This window comes from Gadus morhua, chromosome 6 (genome assembly GCF_902167405.1).
Source record: "Gadus morhua chromosome 6, gadMor3.0, whole genome shotgun sequence".
NCBI classification, from domain to species: domain Eukaryota; kingdom Metazoa; phylum Chordata; class Actinopteri; order Gadiformes; family Gadidae; genus Gadus; species Gadus morhua.
Genome location: NC_044053.1, coordinates 767,525 through 787,559, shown reverse-complemented (window position 1 = coordinate 787,559; position 20,035 = coordinate 767,525).

The following is a 20,035-nucleotide window of genomic DNA, read 5'->3' as shown; positions in this document are numbered from 1 at the left end:
ACGTCCTAGTCTTTGAGAAGGACTGCCTTATAATAGGTTAGAATACTTTAGAGTACTTTGGAGTAGTTCAGAGTACTCTAGGTGGTCAGAAGTTATTGGTGAGGAAGACACACAAGGAGCTCGCAGAGTAAGGTGATTCACTTTGTGTCACGGGAGTAAAAGAGAGAAACAGGATGATGAGGTATAGGTTGGTGGGATGGAAGGTAAATCACAGCTGGGTCCTGATATAACATTATCCTCCCTCTGATCTCCTCAACCTCAAGTCGCTCTGGCAAAACTTAAAATCAAATGAGGAAATCTCCAATGGCTGTCTTGGTATTATGAGTGTTAGGCAGGCTGAACTCTGGGAACTGACTCCCACGGCCCACGGAGTAGAACATCAATGAATATTGTATGAGGCTGTGTGTATATCTGAATATATGTGTGTATCTGTGTTTATCTCTGTGTGCGTAGCTCGGAGTTTAGCTGTATGAAACAATGTGTGTATCATGTGCATGTATCTATGTGTGTGTTTGACAGAAACTTTAAGCCTCTTTGAAACATATTTTTCTTTCAAATCCAAATGTTTTAAAGAATAACATTTCCTCGGATGGATGAATGGATGAATCTGCAGAATAATCCCTGCGTGGAATACAACGAGGGGCTGGTTTCCTCCCCACCTTTCACTGCATCTCTCTCCTACATCTCCTCTCTCCCCTTCTCGCTCTCCTTCCTCTCTTTCCTTCTCACTATCCATCCTCCTCCTCCTCTCCCTCCTCTCCCTCCTCTCTCCTCTCCCTCCTCTCCCTCCTCTCCTTCCCCCTCCTCTCTCTCCTCTCCCTCCTCCCCCCTCTCCCTCCTCCCCCCTCTCCCTCGTCTCCCTTCTCTCCTTCTCCCCCCTCTCTCCTTCTGCCTCCTCTCCTCTCTTTCCCCCTCCTCTCTCTCCTCTCCCTCCTCCCCCCTCTCCCTCCTCTCTCCTCTCCCTCCTCTCCTCTCTTTCCCCCTCCTCTCTCTCCTCTCCTCCCCCCTCCTCTCCCCCCTCTCCCCCCTCTCCTCCCCCCTCCTCTCCCTCCTCTCCTTCCCCCTCCTCTCCCTCCTCTCCCTCCTCTCTCCTCTCCTACCCCCTCCTCTCCCTCCTCTCTCTCCTCTCCTCCCCCTCCTCCCCCTCCTCTCTCCCCTCTCCCTCCTCTCCCTCCTCTCCTTCTCCCCCCTCTCCCTCCTCCGTCCTGAGCACCAGATCAGGAGTCTTGATCTGGTCTCTGTGACACGGCGATCCCAAGTGGAGACACACCTCCAGACAAGACCTCCAGACCTCCAGACCAGACCTCCAGGCCTCCAGACCTCCAGACCAGACCTCCAGACCTCCAGACAAGACCTCCAGACCAGACCTCCAGACAAGACCTCCAGACCAGACCTCCAGACCTCCGGACCAGACCTCCAGGCCAGACCTCCAGACCAGACTTCCAGACCTCCAGACCTCCAGACCAGACCTCCAGACCTCCAGACAAGACCTCCAGACCTCCAGACCAGACCTCCAGACCTCCAGACCAGACCTCCAGACCAGACCTCCAGACCAGACCTCCAGACCTCCAGACCAGACCTCCAGACTTCCAGACCTCCAGACCTCCAGACCAGACCTCCAGACCTCCCGACCTCCAGACCAGACCTCCAGACCAGACCTCCAGACCAGACCTCCAGACCTCCTGACAGACCTCCAGGTGGACCCTGAGGCTGTCCCCACCAGGCCCCCCGCTCTGAACCTCTTATCCAACCTCTGGTGGTTGCCATGGTAACCACCAAACTCCGGAGAACGGAAAAAGGAAAGGCGGAGACGTAGTCTAACAGCCCCCCCCCTCCAACACCTAGGGTAAACGGGTTCTGCAAATGATTTTAATTGAAGAATTATAGCCTGATGATGTCCCATTAGGCTGTGGCAGACCTGGACACTAATTGCTGGTCTGTAATGTGTGTCTGCTGGGCCTGGGATCCAGGGGGGAGCGAGGCGCAGCGAGCTAACACTGTCTGCGCCGTGTTTGTTCTTTGGGGCGTGTCGCTTCGAGGCTCTTTGTCTCTTTTAATTATTCCAAGGCCAGTCAATTAACTCCTCTTCTTCATTTGGTTTCAGTAACTAATCGGGGACTCAGGGATTACAGATCGCATAACGAGGTTTAATCACATCCTGATGCATTACCTCCGCTGAGGGAGCAACTCATCACATTACCTTCCTCTGCTACGGCCTTATACTGAGCCCGCTAGCCTAGCATCACTCCTCTAGATAACCCTCCTGGTGAGGCTACCATTAGCCTAGCTGAGCACGCTAGCCTAGCATCGCTCCTCTAGATAACCCTCCTGGTCGGGCTACCATTAGCCTAGCTGAGCACGCTAGCCTAGCATCGCTCCTCTAGATAACCCTCCTAGTGAGGCTACCATTAGCCTAGCTGAGCATGTTAGCCTAGCATCGCTCCTATCGTTATCCCTCCTGGTGAGGCTCCCATTAGCCTAGCTGAGCACGCTAGCCAAGCATCGCTCCTCTAGATAACCCTCCTGGTGAGGCTACCATTAGCCTAGCTGAGCACGCTAGCCTAGCATCGCTCCTCTAGAAAACCCTCCTGGTGAGGCTACCATTAGCCTAGCTGAGCATGTTAGCCTAGCATCGCTCCTATCGTTATCCCTCCTGGTGGGTCTCCCATTAGCCTAGCTGAGCATGCTAGCCTGGAGGTTGGTGGTGCTTATCCGTGCTACCTTGCAGTACTTCATGCTGTTAACCTAGCTTCCCTTTCCAACCTTAGTTCAGTGATTTCCTGGGCTGCCTAGCTCTGCTAACCCCTGTTAGCCCATATTTTAATCAGGAACATGAGAAGCATGAGTCCAATAACTTTTAATTACTGAACACATGATTGATTGACTGGCCTCAGCCCACCTGTGGGGTTAGAGGTCAACACCACGCAGCTGATAAGTAATCAATAGAGTTATGAGGGGAGACTCCCGTCGGATAAGCCGTTGGCGTTCTAGGAGATTCACTGATTTTCTTGGATTTGATTTGCTATCACATTCCTGACCCAGTGTCTATTTTAGGGAATCTTTATTATTCATTTGTGTATTTAATTAGTCCCGCTCCACTCCGTCAGCGCAAGCTGCAGCTCCCGTTCTGCGCGCTGGGTAAATACTGCTGCCGCGCTTCATAATGGAGGCATGTTGAACTCTGGAAGTGCCGGGTGAGGCTCCAGAGCTGAGCGCTAGCGGCGGCGGCGCAGCGCAGGCATCAATTTAAAGTCCAAATTAAACCGACAATAGGCCTCAGCGAGCCGCCCACCCACACAGCGCGACCCCCGCCCTGCAGGCGACCCCCGACCCCGCGCAGCCCGAACATGAGGGGGCGCCATGAGAGGGTGTGTGTGTGTGTGTGTGTGTGTGTGTGTGTGTGTGTGTGTGTGTGTGTGTGTGTGTGTGTGTGTGTGTAAGATAGTGATAGAAAGAGTAAATGTGGGCGAAAAGTATGGTTGTGTTTGTGTGTGAAAGAGAGGTGGAGAGTTTTTGTGGGTGTTAAGTATATGTTTGTGTGTGTGTGTTGAATAAACCAGATGTGTGTTTGTGTGTGAAAAACATGTGTGTGTGGTGCATGTGTGTTTGCGTGTTTGTGTGCGTGTGTGCGTGTGTGCGTGTGTGCGTGTGTGTGTGTGTGTGTGCCTGCGCTACGCAACGCATTGACAGCAGAAGAGGAACGGCGTTTGAAGAGCAGGTCAGAGAGAGGCTGACTGACAGAACCATCAGACCCTGTGCCCTCGTTTGTGGGACGTTATGTTTGTGTGTGTTGTGTGTGCGTGCGTTGTGTGTGTGCGTGCGTGTTGTGTGTGTGCGTGTGTATGCGACTGTGTGCATGCATGTCTTTTTTACTATTTTTACCGTAATAAAAATAAAAGTGTAATTGCATGTGTCATTTAATGCTAACAAAGACAAAACGAGATGTAGCTGTGTTACCTGGCTACGCTTACACCTGGTAGTAGCTGCTCTATGTACCTGCTAGTACCTCAGTACCTGGTAATAAACGGTAGTACCCGCTAGTACCTGTTCTGTGTCCTAGGTGGTACCTGGTAGTACCTCGTACTACCTGGTAATAAACGCTAGTACCTGTTCTGTGTCCTAGGTGGTACCTGGTTGTACCTCGTACTACCTGGTAATAAACGCTAGTACCAGCTAGTACCTGTTCTGTGTCCTAGGTGGTACCTGGTAGTACCTCGTACTACCTGGTAATAAACGCTAGTACCAGCTAGTACCTGTTCTGTGTCCTAGGTGCGCGGTGCATTCGGTGAGGCCCGCTGAATACTTCACCGCCTCGGGAATCGATCTAAATATTTAAAATCTGCTGATAGATTTATTGATCCAGCAGCTTTTGACCCCTACCGGCGGAGTGATGTGGATTTATTAAAGGCAGGTGGAAGTCGGCTACGTTAATGTGAGCGATGACATCCTGCGGAGGCTGGCAGAGTGCTGCCGTGCGGCTCCAGGCACATAGGAACCAGACGTTGCTGCTGCAGCTGAGTCACCTGACGAGATCGTTAAAGATAATGAGGGGGTTTTATATTTACATTTCAAACGTCTACAAACTTAGGAACCCGTGAGGAACGGTTGTTTTGAAAGGGCTGGCATTTAACATTTGATTTACTTTAAGTATTATAAAAGTTGTAGGCTGATGATTAGTGCAAACATTGATGCTGATTCAGATATCATAGTCTGATGATACTGCTTCATATACTCAGACGGTGACTTCAAAGAGAGGTCAACTCTTCCCTATCCGTCATCGGGAGTTTCCGGTCTTAATTGATCTCAGGACAGAGAGAAAGGGGTTCTCTCCCAGGGGAACTACAACTCCCATAAGTCCTAGTGGCGAGCCTGAATATCAGCAGCTCACAAGGTCAACACAGAGACTCCATAAATCAACCCAGGGGTCGTTACCATGGAGATACAAGACCAAATACCTGAGAGCATCCCTTATGATGCTGGGAGCCACACTACGTAAGCAGTTCCTCTTCATGCCTGTATCTCACTCTGTCCACCTCTCTGCCTCCCAGTCACTCTCTCCTCGTCTCCCTCCCTCTTCTCTCCCTCCCCCCCTTCCCTGTATTGATCCTCTCTTCCTCCATGTTTCTCTCACTGGACTGCCTCATGATTTCTGAGGTCTTGCAAAATCATTTTCTACAAGATTGCAAGAAAACTACCCAAGGTTGCTCATTCCCAACAGATCTGCATCGTTTGCGCTGGTTGCTAAAGTTTCGGTTATAGAAATATGCTACTTATATGCTACGATACTACTATAGCCCGGAAAAACAGAATATTTTAAGTTAGAAAATCAATCAGTCTTCATGTTTGATATTCCATATTATCTCATGTAGTAGGGGTTCACCTCAGACAGATGAGACTCCTCCAGAAGGCCTGACGTTCCACCTCCAGGAATTCAAAGCTTTACGGCTGATTTCTCTCAGCACAAATGACTCTCGCTCATCCCCGAGTTGGAGGCTGCAGCCACAGAGTCCATGGGCCGGCTCTTTGTCAGGCGTGTTGCTGCTCCTTTCACAGGGAAGCGGCTGATTAAATACTCAATGTCTTTTTCAGTTCTTGGAGCTTTTCTTATTACTGATGGAGCTCCCTGCCCCCTGCGGCGCCTTCTGTGTGGGTATCGATCCCCGGGCGCTGGGCCTCCGGTACCTCCCAACAAGCCCTCAGATCCTCCTCCATCAGCCATGGATCTGGAGAACAAAACACTCACAACTTCAGCTGTAGAGAGTCGCTCTCGGTCTCTAACGTAATATCAGAGAGGCAGGACCTTCAGTCTGAACAGCAACACAAGACTGCGTCTGTCGGACGCCAGCCCATAATGCAGCAGCAGTCAGCACAGTTCACACAGGATCAATGTAATGAATGTACTGTGGAACCATGATCTGTGGATCACCAATGTACTGTGGAACCATGATCAGTGAATCACCAATGTACTGTGGAACCATGATCTGTGGATCATCAATGTACTGTGGAACCATGATCTGTGGATCACCAATGTACTGTGGAACCATGATAAGTGAATCACCAATGTACTGTGGAACCATGATCTGTGAATCACCAATGTACTGTGGAACCATGATCTGTGGATGGTCAATGTACTGTGGAACCATGATCAGTGAATTAACAATGTACTGTGGAACCATGATCTGTGAATCACCAATGTACTGTGGAACCATGATCAGTGAATCATCAATGTACTGTGGAACCATGATCTGTGAATCACCAATGTACTGTGGAACCATGATCAGTGAATCACCAATGTACTGTGGAACCATGATCTGTGAATCATCCATCCTCCGACACAGCCTCACCTCTCTGGGGGAGACAGCCTCACCTCTCTGGGGGGAGACACAGCCTCACCCTCTCCTCTCTGGAGAGGGAGAGAGGGGGAGAGAGAGGGGAGACCATGATCTGTGGATCATCAATGTACTGTGGAACCATGATCTGTGGATCACCAATGTACTGTGGAACCATGATAAGTGAATCACCAATGTACTGTGGAACCATGATCTGTGAATCACCAATGTACTGTGGAACCATGATCTGTGGATCATCAATGTACTGTGGAACCATGATCAGTGAATCACCAATGTACTGTGGAACCATGATCAGTGAATCACCAATGTACTGTGGAACCATGATCTGTGGATCATCAATGTACTGTGGAACCATGATCAGTGAATCACCAATGTACTGTGGAACCATGATCTGTGAATCACCAATGTACTGTGGAACCATGATCTGTGAATCACCAATGTACTGTGGAACCATGATCAGTGAATCACCAATGTACTGTGGAACCATGATCTGTGGATCATCAATGTACTGTGGAACCATGATCAGTGAATCACCAATGTACTGTGGAACCATGATCTGTGAATCACCAATGTACTGTGGAACCATGATCAGTGAATCACCAATGTACTGTGGAACCATGATCAGTTAATCATCAATGTACTGTGGAACCATGATCAGTGAATCACCAATGTACTGTGAAACCATGATCTCATCCCTCACCCCTCCACCCATCACCCCTCCACCCATCACCCCTCCACCACTCATCCCTCCACCACTCATCCCTCATCCCTCCACCCATCACCCCTCCACCCATCACCCCTCCACCCATCACCCCTCCACCACTCATCCCTCACCCCTCCACCCATCACCCCTCCACCCATCACCCCTCCACCCATCAATCCTCCACCCCTCCCCCCTCCACCCATCACCCCTCCACCCATCACCCCTCCACCCATCACCCCTCCACCCATCATCCCTCCACCCATCACCCCTCCACCCATCACCCCTCCACTCCCAAACTAAACCAACAGGGATGAGGAAGACAACAACACGCAGTCTATTTCTATCTGCCATCTCTGCGGTCTCCTGCCTCAGTGGGAGAGGAAGGGGAGGACAGGGGGGGAGGCAGGGGAGGGGGGAGGAAGGGGAGGACAGGGGGGGAAGAGGGGGAGGGGGGAGGAAGGGGAGGACAGGGGGGGAGGCAGGGGAGGGGGAGGAAGGGGAGAGAGGCGTAAGCGGTGTTCCTGAAGCGCCGTTCCCTCACAGAGCCGCGGTGCTCCCGAGTCGACTGGAACAATAGTCTGTAATTTGAGTCACTTCTGCAGCCGTAGTATTTTGCAGTAGTGTGTTGATTGTAGCAGCGGTACAAAGACGTTTCCTGAAGCAGGGATGGGTTCTGTGGTGGGTTTTGTGCTCCCCTGTACTAGTCTCGTTAGTGGTTATTGTAGTGGTAGATGAACGTCAACGTAGACCAGCAGCAGGAAGCCTCCCTCCTGGTTCTCCAGCTCCACGGGGAACTCGTCTTAGGGAACGCTGCTCCGCACGCCGAGCACAAAGCAGCAGTTAGCCAACAAGATGGCCGCCGCGCCGCAATCGCCGTGACGACTGAGACGTTGTAGCCGCTGTCAGCCGATGGTTTCTCACGCCTCTCTGGTTTCTATTTCCCGCCTCTTAGCACCGTTCTGTTTCAGTTTCAAGTGATTTCACATCTCGATTAGCTTGAGTTCACACCGATTACTGAGAACCCGGACACATTCCAGGATTACAGCCGGGAGATCTCTCACAGGACATCTTATGTACAGACACATACATACTAACTCAAGGTGAAGGCATTGAAAGGTTTAGCAACCATTGATACATCTTTAAGAATATAAGGGACATGAATATAAGACCACTCTAAAACTAAATCTAAAACACAATAAAACAGTCAGATCCACCCAGAAAACTGTATGTTGTGTGTGTGTGTGTGTGTGTGTGTGTGTGTGTGTGTGTGTGTGTGTGTGTGTGTGTGTGTGTGTGTGTGTGTGTGTGTGTGTGTGTGTGTGTGCAAAGGTCCCGGCTCATGCATATATAATGAGGTTTTTCCTGCTCATGAATATATAATGAGGTTTTCCCAGAGACACTGATACGACCGTTGCTCATGAATATTCATGTTTCACAACGTGTTATAGTGGTGTTATAGTAGTGTAATAAATATTTACTATCCATTAAACAATATGAAAACCGAGAGCTAACATGCATTAGCCTGCTAATGTCACCGAACCTTCTTCTGTCTTCAGGGGCTTTATCCCCACCGCTTCTGGACGGAGGGCTGGACGGGTAGACAGAGGATGGTGGCTGTTGAACCCCGTACCTTCTGCCTGGAGGTAAGACCACACGGCCTCTGTAATGAGACCCAGCAGGGGCCAACCTCGTAGTTCAACCTGAAGGTCCTGAAGGCTTTACATCATGAAAGCTTGTTTGAGCGTCTCCTTTAATAAAATGAATACATTCATTCTCCAGTGCATGTTTGGTCAAAGAAAGGTAAGGTACTCAGAGAGTAAGAGAAAAACAAATCAAATCTCGGTCCCTCTCAACCAACTCATCGAACAATTGCCTCATTTTTATTTCATATTGCTTTGATTGTGCATATAGCTATATTAGCTTTTCCTGTACGTAGTCTGGGACGGCCTCGTGTCCGCTCTGGGATACATCACCTCCATCTTTAATGCTTTAGACCTTATTTGAACGCATGAACATTTTGAATGTACAAAAATCGAAATATATATCCATCCTGCGTCAATTCAGTGGCATTTAGCGGAGCAGACTTGGCAGAAATTGAATACAATATTCATACGTATGTATTTTCTGATGAAAATAAGAATCATATTAGTACCCAAGGGCACCTTACACACTACAGGACCGTACGGGCCCGTACGGGCCAGTTCAGGACAGTACGGGCCACGGTGGTCAGTGCAAAGGGAGGGCTGAGGGGTGACCCCCACCCCTACCTGCTCCTCCATACTCACACGGGACCGTAAACATGGAGGTGATGTTCTGGTGAACGACGTAGATGAACCTTATGAAGAACATCATCCAGTCCTTATGACTCTCTCTTCAGCTCTTGTGTGGCCGAAACTACAGATGTCTGAAGAGCTAACCAGTTGGGAGGTGGAGGAGATATCAAGTGCCACATTTAGACGCCTTGTGTTTCACCAACGACATTGTTTTAACAGATTGAAAGAAAGGGTAAATCACTCGCCCTGGTAATCATTTTAGTTTTTTTGATGTGGATAGAATGAACTTTTCTCAAAGGGTGAAATAAAACATATCCACCTAAGCACACAGTGCATTTAACTATGCACACACACACCCTGCCAGTGAAAACATGGATTGAAGATTTCCTTTATTTCACCCGAGCTAATTTCCCTGATCGTGTTAGCGCTGTTCGAGGCTACATAGAGTCCATTTCCTTCAGCAAACAAAGGAGAGAGTGGCGTGAGTACTGCAAGCTACTGCATGCTACAAGCTACTGCATGCTACAAGCTACTGCATGCTACAAGCTACTGCATGCTAAAAGCTACAGCAAGCTACAAGCAACTGCATGCTACAAGCTACAGCATGCTACAAGTAACGGCATGCTACAAGCTACTGCATGCTACAAGCTACAGCATGCTACAAGCTACTGCATGCTACAAGCTACTGCATGCTACAAGCTACAGCATGCTACAAGCTACAGCATGCTACAAGCCACAAGCTACTGCATGCTACAAGTAACAGCATGCTACAAGCTACTGCATGCTGGGAGGGGGGTTTGAGGGTGGAGTTGGAGGGGGGTTTGGCTCGGTGGAGGGGGGGTGGAGAGGGGGGTGGAGGGGGGGTTGGAGGGGGGGTTGACTCGGCGTCAGCCCGCTCCGGGTCTCCCGGGCGGGGCAGTGATGGATGGGGCCGTCCCGCCGCGCGGCGCAGGCCGCTGGCAGACAGCAGGGAGACGCTCGGCTGGCCCAGACACAACGTGGACGCACACGCAGGACACACCACGCCCAGCGCACACACACGGCCAGACGCACACACACACACACACAGCAGTACACACACACATACACACACACACACACACACACACACACACACACACACACACACACACACACATACACACAGCAGTACACACACAGCAGTACACACATACACACACACACACACACACCCACACACACACACAGCAGTACACACACACACACACACACACACACACACACACACACACACACACACACACACACACACACACACACACACCAGTACATACACACACACACACACATACACACACACACACACACACACACACACACACACACACACACACACACACAGCAGTACACACACACACACACACACACACACACACACACACACACACACACACACACACACACACACACACACACACACACACACACAGCAGTACACACACACACACACACACACACACACACACACACACACACACACACACACACACACACACACACACAGCAGTACATATAAACACACACACACACACACACACACACACACACAGATTTACATACACACCCACACACACACACACACATACACACACACACACACACACACACACACACACACACACACACACACACACACACACACACACACACACACACACACACACACACACACACACACAGCAGTACATACATACACACACACACACACACACACCCACACAGCTGCATTCACACACCGGAACGCCTGGCTTCAGTTAATCACAGTACAGATGAGATGATACACACCGGACCGCTCACACACGCACAAGCTTCTCCTCTTCATGAGAGAAAACCATACTTCAGATATATTTAGTGATATTCTAGGTCAAAGATTATAAGAAACACACTCATTGAGCTCCAACGCCTGTGGTGGTTGGTCGAGGATTAGCGCTAGAACTGGACTGGTCCAGTCCAAACCCCCCAGAGGACGCTGGCAGTGCCTTGCTCACCGGCCCTCTGCCGTCGTCATTAGCCGGGGACCATTTGGCACACTAGGCTGTCATGGCAACCGGATGCAGACTTCTTCTTGGTGGTCATCGTTAGAGGAGGCTTAGAACAGGCCTGAGGGCCCAGTCTGACCAACAGACCCCCTGGTTAAGACCCCAGTCCGACCCCAGTCTGACCCCAGTCTGACCCCAGTCTGACCTCAGTCCGACCCACTTAATTAGAGCCTTCAGTTAAACACCAGCAGATCCAACCTGTAACTGGGAACTGACCCACATCAGGTCTCGTTACGGTCCTGTAGGGGACAGGCAGACTGCTGGTTATTAAGTGAACTTCTAATCATCCCCTCTTGTGGGACAATGCGTACAGGTTGTCATGAGGGACAGATAGCGGGCTGAGAATGACGTCTGAGGCAGCAGATCTATGACAGAGAGCTGGGGTCACAGACTACCAAAGGCAGTACCTCACAGCTGCAGACAGAGATGCTAAACTCAGCCGTAAATAACGTTGTTTGTTTTTTATGTTATGGTTGTTTTACTGCCTGGTCCGATACTGTAGACAATGTATGTCAAAAACGACTTTCCTTTGAGGCAATAACGTTTATCTTATCTTCTAAATCCGACCGGCAACACCCAAGCAGTAAATATCAATATTCATATCATGAAGACCGTTCGTGACTTGATTTAAATCCAGGGACAGTAATCGGGTTTCCAACAACCTGGAGATTCTCCCTCAGCTCATAATGGCATTTTGTCTTTCTTTCCTAACGTAATAAATCAGACTCAGGGAAAACGGCGTTCATCTGAATGGAGATGTAACGATTCCAACCAGGACACCATCCTGAACGGAACACAGGCCATAAATAGACCCGTAAGTGACCCATAAATATTATGGGTTTCCCTGAGGTAGCAGTCCTACCGTAGCACTTAGACATCTTGCACTGTAAAACCTGCATTAGCATGGCGTTCAAGGGCTAGCCGCTAACACTGCTACGTTAGCTTGTGGCTAACATTCTGCCAGGTGTTCAGCATATCTAACGCATGAGCTCTGGGACCCAATCAGAGACCGGTCAGCCGTTAGGGCCCAATGATCGGATGTAAAACAAGAAGAGAAGTACCCCTAGTCTACCACCACGGGAGAGACAGCGAACGAGCAGGTGAAGTATTGATGTCTCCTGCTTCCTCCACGAGGCCCAGGCCGGTCGTAGAGACATAAAGTGAGATGAACAGAACCTCCCGGGCTGCGAGGGAGGAGGCTGTTACATGAACCGCTCAGCGCTGAGCGATCATTGGCTCGCCGGGGAGACGCTCAGCCGCTCACAGCTCATCAGTCCATCGCCTCCCAGACTAGGAGGGGGGCGCGACAGGCCCGCCCCCACTGCCCAATGACTCCATTGTGTGTTACAGTGTGTTACAGTGTGTTAGTGTGTTACAGTGAGTTACAGTGTGTTACAGTGCATTACAGTGTGTTACAGTGGGTTACAGTGTGTTACAGTGTGTTACAGTGAGGTTACAGTGTGTTACAGTGTGTTACAGTGCGTTACAGTGTGTTACAGTGTGTTACAGTGTGTTACAGTGTGTTACAGTGTGTTAGTGTGTTACAGTGAGTTACAGTGTGTTACAGTGCGTTACAGTGTGTTACAGTGGATTACAGTGTGTTACAGTGGGTTACAGAGGGGTTACAGTGTGTTACAGTGTGTTACAGTGTGTTAGTGTGTTACAGTGTGTTACAGTGCGTTACAGTGGGTTACAGTGTGGCAGTACGTCAGTGTCTCTCCCCCTGTGTGTAGGCTGAATCCTTGTGGAACGGCCGGTTTAGCGCGCTAACGCGGAGGTTAAGCAGCCAGGATTGGGCGGCCGCATGCCGTCTGGGGCGAGGGAGCGCAGCCAATTGATTGGCTGCTGGAACAGAGGCGGAACGCTGGAATTACTCCCAATCTCCAGCAGGAAAAGAACAACAATTCATTTTCTCTCAATGCTCAGAATACTCCTTCTACCCTCAAAAGAACAGGAGGTTTAATATAAAAGATTGCAGATTGCCAACTAAACTAATTTGAAAAATAAAAAGCATTATAAAATCCTAATTTGTAAAGTGGGTTACACAGGACAGGCAGACGGACCACGAGAACAAATCATTAACTGTGATTGTATGAAATTATATCATCCTGATTGGGAACAGAGTATAAAACCATTCTAATCAATACAGCAACTCAAGTAACCTCAGATACTCTGAACGCACACACCTAGAGAGAGAGAGAGAGAGAGAGAGAGAGAGAGGGAGAGAGAGAGAGAGAGAGAGAGGGAGAGAGAGAGGGAGAGAGAGAGAGAGGGAGAGAGAGCGAGAGAGAGAGGGAGAGAGAGAGGGAGAGAGAGAGAGAGAGGGAGAGAGAGAGAGAGAGGGAGAGAGAGCGCTCATTTGTTTCTGGCGGGTATACTGCTATTCATCTCTGTGAGTGTCTCAACTCCTCTCGGACACCAGCAGGGAGGGGGAGAGAGGGAGGGAGGGAGGGAGGGTGAGAGACTCTGGGAGAGGGATGTAGGCTGTGGAGAGACTTAGGGAGAGAGAGGAAAGAGGGAGGGGAGAGAGGGAGTTAGAGGAGGAGATGTTGTTGAGAGAGGTTGGGGAGAGATAGCGGGGGAGAGGTTGGGGAGAGAGGGGGGAGATATAGGGGGGAGGTTGCAGTCAGTAGGACCACTGGGGATGATTGATGAGGAGAATGTTGGAGAGTTTCTCGAATGCGAGACAAGCTGTAGTCCGCAGTGTCCACAACACACACTCCAGCAACACTGAGAACACAACAGAAACACAATCAGCCCAGAACAGCACACAGGAGCAAGACACAAAGCCAATGCCTAATCTAACAACACGGACGCACAACACTAGCACACAAAGCGACACACAGCAGCACAACCCCGGGTCCCTGAGACGTCCTCTGAGACCTGGCCTCTGACCTCTGACCTTCACCTCCGACAACAGACCTCAGCCCCCAGGTCAGAGGGGAACAGAGGCCTACTGGGAACAGTGCCCTACTGGGAACAGAGGCCTACTGGGAACAGAGGCCTACTGGGAACAGAGCACTACTGGGAACAGAGGCCTACTGGGAACATGGCCCTACTGGGATGGGAACAGAGCCCTACTGGGAACAGAGGCCTACTGGGAACAGAGCCCTACTGGGAACATGGCCCTACTGGGATGGGAACAGAGCCCTACTGGGAACATGGCCCTACTGGGAACATGGCCCTACTGGGATGGGAACAGAACCCTACTGGGAACATGGCCCTACTGGGATGGGAACAGAGCCCTATTGGGAACAGAGGCCTACTGGGAACATGGCCCTACTGGGAACATGGCCCTACTGGGAACATGGCCCTACTGGGATGGGAACAGAGCCCTACTGGGAACAGAGGCCTACCGGGAACAGAGGCCTACCGGGAACAGAGCCCTACCGGGAACAGAGGCCTACCGGGAACAGAGCCCTACTGGGAACAGAGGCCTACTGGGAACAGAGGCCTACTGGGAACAGAGCCCTACTGGGAACAGAGCCCTACTGGGAACAGAGCCCTACTGGGACGGGAGGCTTTGGGACTCGGTCGCCTTTGCCTGGAGCCGTCAGAGGGCCGAGGCCGCCCCACCGGGCAGCGAGCCTTGAGTCAGAGGGAGGAGATAAGCCCCTCCCATTGGCAGCGAGCCTTGAGACAGAGGGAGGAGATAAGCCCCTCCCATTGGCAGCGAGCCTTGAAGTCCGGACAGAGTTCTAAACACTGCAGAACAGAACATCTCTCCGCTTAAGAAAGAACCAAATCAGCCAATGCGACGAGAGGCGCCGCATCGAACGCATCACTAATGCACAGATACCTCGTCTGTGGCTCCGAAGACATCACGGGGCTCAGGCTGAGCCAATCAGAAATCACAATGGAAATAATCTTTAAGACGCGGCCTTCCTCCAGTTCCCTCTGATCTAAGGGTAGAGCCCTATACCATCTTTATCTGATCTAAGGGTAGAGCCCTATACCATCTTTATCTGATCTAAGGGTAGAGCCCTATACCATCTTTATCTGATCTAAGGGTAGCACCCTATACCATCTTTATCTGATCTAAGGGTAGCACCCTATACCATCTTTATCTGATCTAAGGGTAGCACCCTATACCATCTTTATCTGATCTAAGGGTAGCACCCTATACCATCTTTATCTGATCTAAGGGTAGCGCCCTATACCATCTTTATCTGATCTAAGGGTAGCACCCTATACCATCTTTATCTGATCTAAGGGTAGCGCCCTATACCATCTTTATCTTTCCATGTTGTTTCCCATATTGGTTTCCTTCTGTCATTCTATTATCACCTCCTCCCTCCCTCTGTCACCTCCTCCCTCTGTCACCTCCTCCCTCCCTCTGTCTCCTCCTCCCTCCCTCTCTCACCTCCTCCCTCCCTCTCTCACCTCCTCCCTCCCCTCTCCTTCCTTCCCTCCCCTCTCTCCTCCATCACCTGGCCTCTACCTGCCGTAGATCGGCTAAATCAATCGCTTCACTTCAAATTGTTTTTTTTACTCCGCTGTCATTTCCCCATGTCCGCCCGATCTCTTGCCAGCATCATTTCACTCCCAAACTCACCTTCATTTTGCAATTTCCTGTTCCATTCTCAGTCCCCTTTGCTGAGCTCGTTTCACGGAGCCGCTGGTCGCGTTTATGGCAAACACACAGCGCCCCCTGCTGGGGGCAAGCGGCACGACACCCTGGTGGTGGAATACCTCCACTGCCGCGATTTCAAGCATGAAATCAGGCTGGCGCTGGGTCGGCTGACAGACCCGAGCCCCAGGGCCACATTTGCTCTCTGCTCCGCTCTGCTCCCACAGGAGGGACAACAGAGCCCACAATGCTCTGCACCTCCTCCTGCTCTGCTCCTCCTGTCCTGGGGGGGGGGGGGGGGGCAGTGGCGTGTCGGACTCATTTAGTAGGGGACGGGGGGGGGGGGTTGCACAAATCCATGGGGGGGATTCTACCAGTGAAATGTAAAACAGATATATTCTATGCACTATTTAGCAGTGGTAGCATTTGTGTGTGTGTGTGTGTGTGTGTGTGTGTGTGTGTGTGTGTGTGTGTGTGTGTGTGTGTGTGTGTGTGTGTGTGTGTGTGTGTGTGTGTGGTGTGTGTGCGTGTGTGTGTTTTTACTAATTTTACAAGTTAAAGACCTAGAATATTTACATCTGCAAGCCCATAATAATCTAACAGCTAGAGGTGGCTGAAATAATACAGACAACAGGCTAGACAACGGACAGCGAATCTAACCTTTAAATCATGTCTGGGCATCGTTTGATCGATTATGCCCTGTCAGGAGGATGGAAGTAAAATATCTCCAATTTAACAGAATCCCAATAATCGGAGGAGAAAAACTAGAGAGAAGAGGGAGAGTCTGACCGCTGCCAATTAGAATCAGACCGCTGTGAGAGGTGGGAACGTGATGCTGGATCCTCAGATAGAAGACCCTTCACTCCTGAACAGAACCTCTCTCTCTCTCTCTCTCTCTCTCTCTCTCTCTCTCTCTCTCTCTCTCTCTCTCTCTCTCTCTCTCTCTCTCTCTCTCTCTCTCTCTCTCTCTCTCTCTCTCTCTCTATATATATAGAGAGCGAGAGAGTAAACATGTAGTTGTGCAGATCCTGGAGATCAGACGCTTCCTCTCAGAATGAGTCTGTGTGTTGGGTTGATACGTGGCATCGTTTAGTTCTACTTGACATACATAAAGGTTGAGAGGCAGAGGGGGAGAGTGGGAGAGGGAGGGAAGCACAGAGGAGATAGAGAAGTTACTTTATTAATCCCTAGGGGGAGACTTCTCCCTCTGTGTTGAACCCGTCCTCAGCGTGGAGGAGCAGCTGCTGCTCCACAGAGCCACTCCCGCTCAACCACTTGGAGTTTTACCCTGCGTGTCTGTGGTGAGGGCACCCCCCATGGCTCGAGGAACTTGGACCCCCACACAGTTCTGGAGGGACGGCCCTGAACACAACCTCCACCGGAGGAGGTGGATACAGAGACAGAGCCAGACGTGGTCGACCAGCACACACACGGACTAATTTGGTTTCCAGATGTTGCAGCAGCGACCCCTGGGTATGAATGAAGGCTCTCCCTCCGCTAGGAGAGGTTCTGGGGGGGGGGGGGTCTGTCTCCATCAGCGAGGCGCTGGGAGGGTAATGAGGTGCAGAGCCTCAGGGCTGGGAGGGTCTCCGCTCCCGTGGTGCGGCGAGGCGCTCTACAGCGCTGCGGTCTCGCCGCTGGGGAGTGAACGCCGCTCCTTCCGCTCTCCCCGAGACCTGGACGAGCCAACATTCGTCGGCATCGATCGGTCGGAGCGGTCGGAGCGTATTCCTCTGTTCTCCCGGAGCGTCGGGCCGCCTGGGAACGCTCCGCTCAGGGCTCCGACGCCGCCGGCCGCGCTCCAGCTCCCTATTCATCTCTTCTCCGTTACAAGAACAACTCTCGGAAAAGTTCAGTTTCCCAGAATCCAGTAAAGTATTTTTCACGAGGGGGGGCCGTCACACGCCATTACCCCGGACACGACGCGTCCCCAAAGAGATGAGGATGAGATGAGCAGCGCCCCGTTTATCAGAAGAGAATCACAAGTAAGCTGTGAAACAGACACAGAAAGGAGCCACACTGGGAACCGCACATTAATAACATGTTGCTACGCAGGAGGGAAGAGTCTGATATAGGAAACACATCAGACCATGATCACGCATCCACGCATTATCCCACATGCCTCCATGGCTTCGGAAAAAATACATCCCATAATTGCCAAACCAAATTATACAGAGTGTGTGGATGTATGAATTATTATTATATGTCAGCTGTACTCATTTCACGGGTGATCGGCGATGGGGGTGGGGGGGGTTGGGGGGGTACCTGCCCTGGTTATTCTAATCCAACAATAATAGCAGAGCTGCCCTCCTTTAATTGGTCATTGTTAGACTGACGGATCCGTCCTCGCCTTGCTCCCGCTCCATGTTCCTGTAATTGAAACAGATCTCATTTCAGCAGGCAGCCGTGTGCCGTCTAGGGGTCCGCGAGCACCCTGCTCAGGGCCCCTGGGTTAGTGTCAGGGCCCCTGGGTTAGTGTCAGGGCCCCTGGGTTAGTGTCAGGGCCCCGGGGTTAGTGTCAGGGCCCCTGGCTTAGTCTGGGGGCCCCTGGGTTAGTGTCAGGGCCCCTGGGTTAGTGTCAGGGCCCCTGGGTTAGTGTCAGGGCCCCTGGGTTAGTCTGGGGGCCCCTGGGTTAGTGTCAGGGCCCCTGGGTTAGTCTGGGGGCCCGCGAGCACCCTGCTCAGGGCCCCTGGGTTAGTGTCAGGGCCCCTGGGTTAGTCTGGGGGCCCCTGGGTTAGTGTCAGGGCCCCTGGGTTAGTGTCAGGGCCCCTGGGTTAGTCTGGGGGCCCCTGGATTAGTGTCAGGGCCCCTGGGTTAGTGTCAGGGCCCCTGGGTTAGTCTGGGGGCCCGCGAGCAACCTGCTCAGGGCCCCTGGGTTAGAGTCAGGGCCCCTGGGTTAGTGTCGGGGCCCCTGGGTTAGTGTCAGGGCCCCTGGGTTAGTGTCAGGGCCCCTGGGTTAGTGTCAGGGCCCCTGGGTTAGTGTCAGGGCCCCTGGGTTAGTGACATGGGCCCTTGGGTTAGTGTCAGGGGCCCTGGGTTGGTGTCAGGGCCCCTGGGTTTGTGTCAGGGCCCCTGGGTTAGTGTCAGGGCCCCTGGGTTATTGTCAGGGCCCCTGGGTTAGTGTCAGGGCCCCTGGGTTAGTGTCAGGGGGTCCTGGGTAATTGTCTGGGGGCCCCGCTGAACACTCTGTTCAGAGGCCCCTAGGTAAGTGTCTAGGGGCCCTTGGTTAGTGTCTGGGGCCCCAGGGTAAGTGTCTGCTCAGAGGCTGGACCTCGGGGGCCAGGGGCCCCTGTGTTCAGGGGGGTTACCGGGATACAGGGGGGCGTGTCCAGATTGCCGTCGTCGGGGTCCGGCCAGAAGACCCCCTTTGTGGGCGGGGCGGAATGCACCAGAGGAATAACCTCTGATAAGGCATTGGGTAGTGACTCCGTGAATCAGGGACTGGTTCTCTGATCGTCCTATCAGCAACCAGATTAGGCTGAGGGGTGGACTTGTGGATGTCTGGGGATTGAGCTCAGTGCCTGATTGGCCACAGGAAGTCTCTAAATGAGCTTTATGGATAAAGTAATAAAGGCTGATGGGCCATCTTAAATGGTTGTTTGCTTTGAATGTTTTCATACATTTTCTAAATATATTTCTGTGGACAAATCGCTGAGCGAACAGCAGGTGAAGACAGACGGTGGTGGCTGCGCCTCACAACACAAACATCTAACCACACTTTGTTCAACATCCTGTTTTAGACGCACCTCATGTGGCTGGTCCTGTTTGAAGACGTGGGATTGGACTGCTGTAACTAAGCACCGGGATTCAAAGGAGAACAGGCTTAGTCAAGTGGAGCGTTTGTTTAACTCTCACAACCAAAGTAATATGTTCATGTCAGGACAAAAGCAACATGTTATCCATTACAGGTTTATTACCAAATGAAGAGCTAGTAATAACACACACACACACACACACACACACACACACACACACACACACACACACACACACGCACAGTTAGAGAGATGTAGGGAGTTAATAGGCAGGGAAAACAGAGTGATGAAGAGAAGAGGCTGTGGAGCTGATAGATGAGAGAG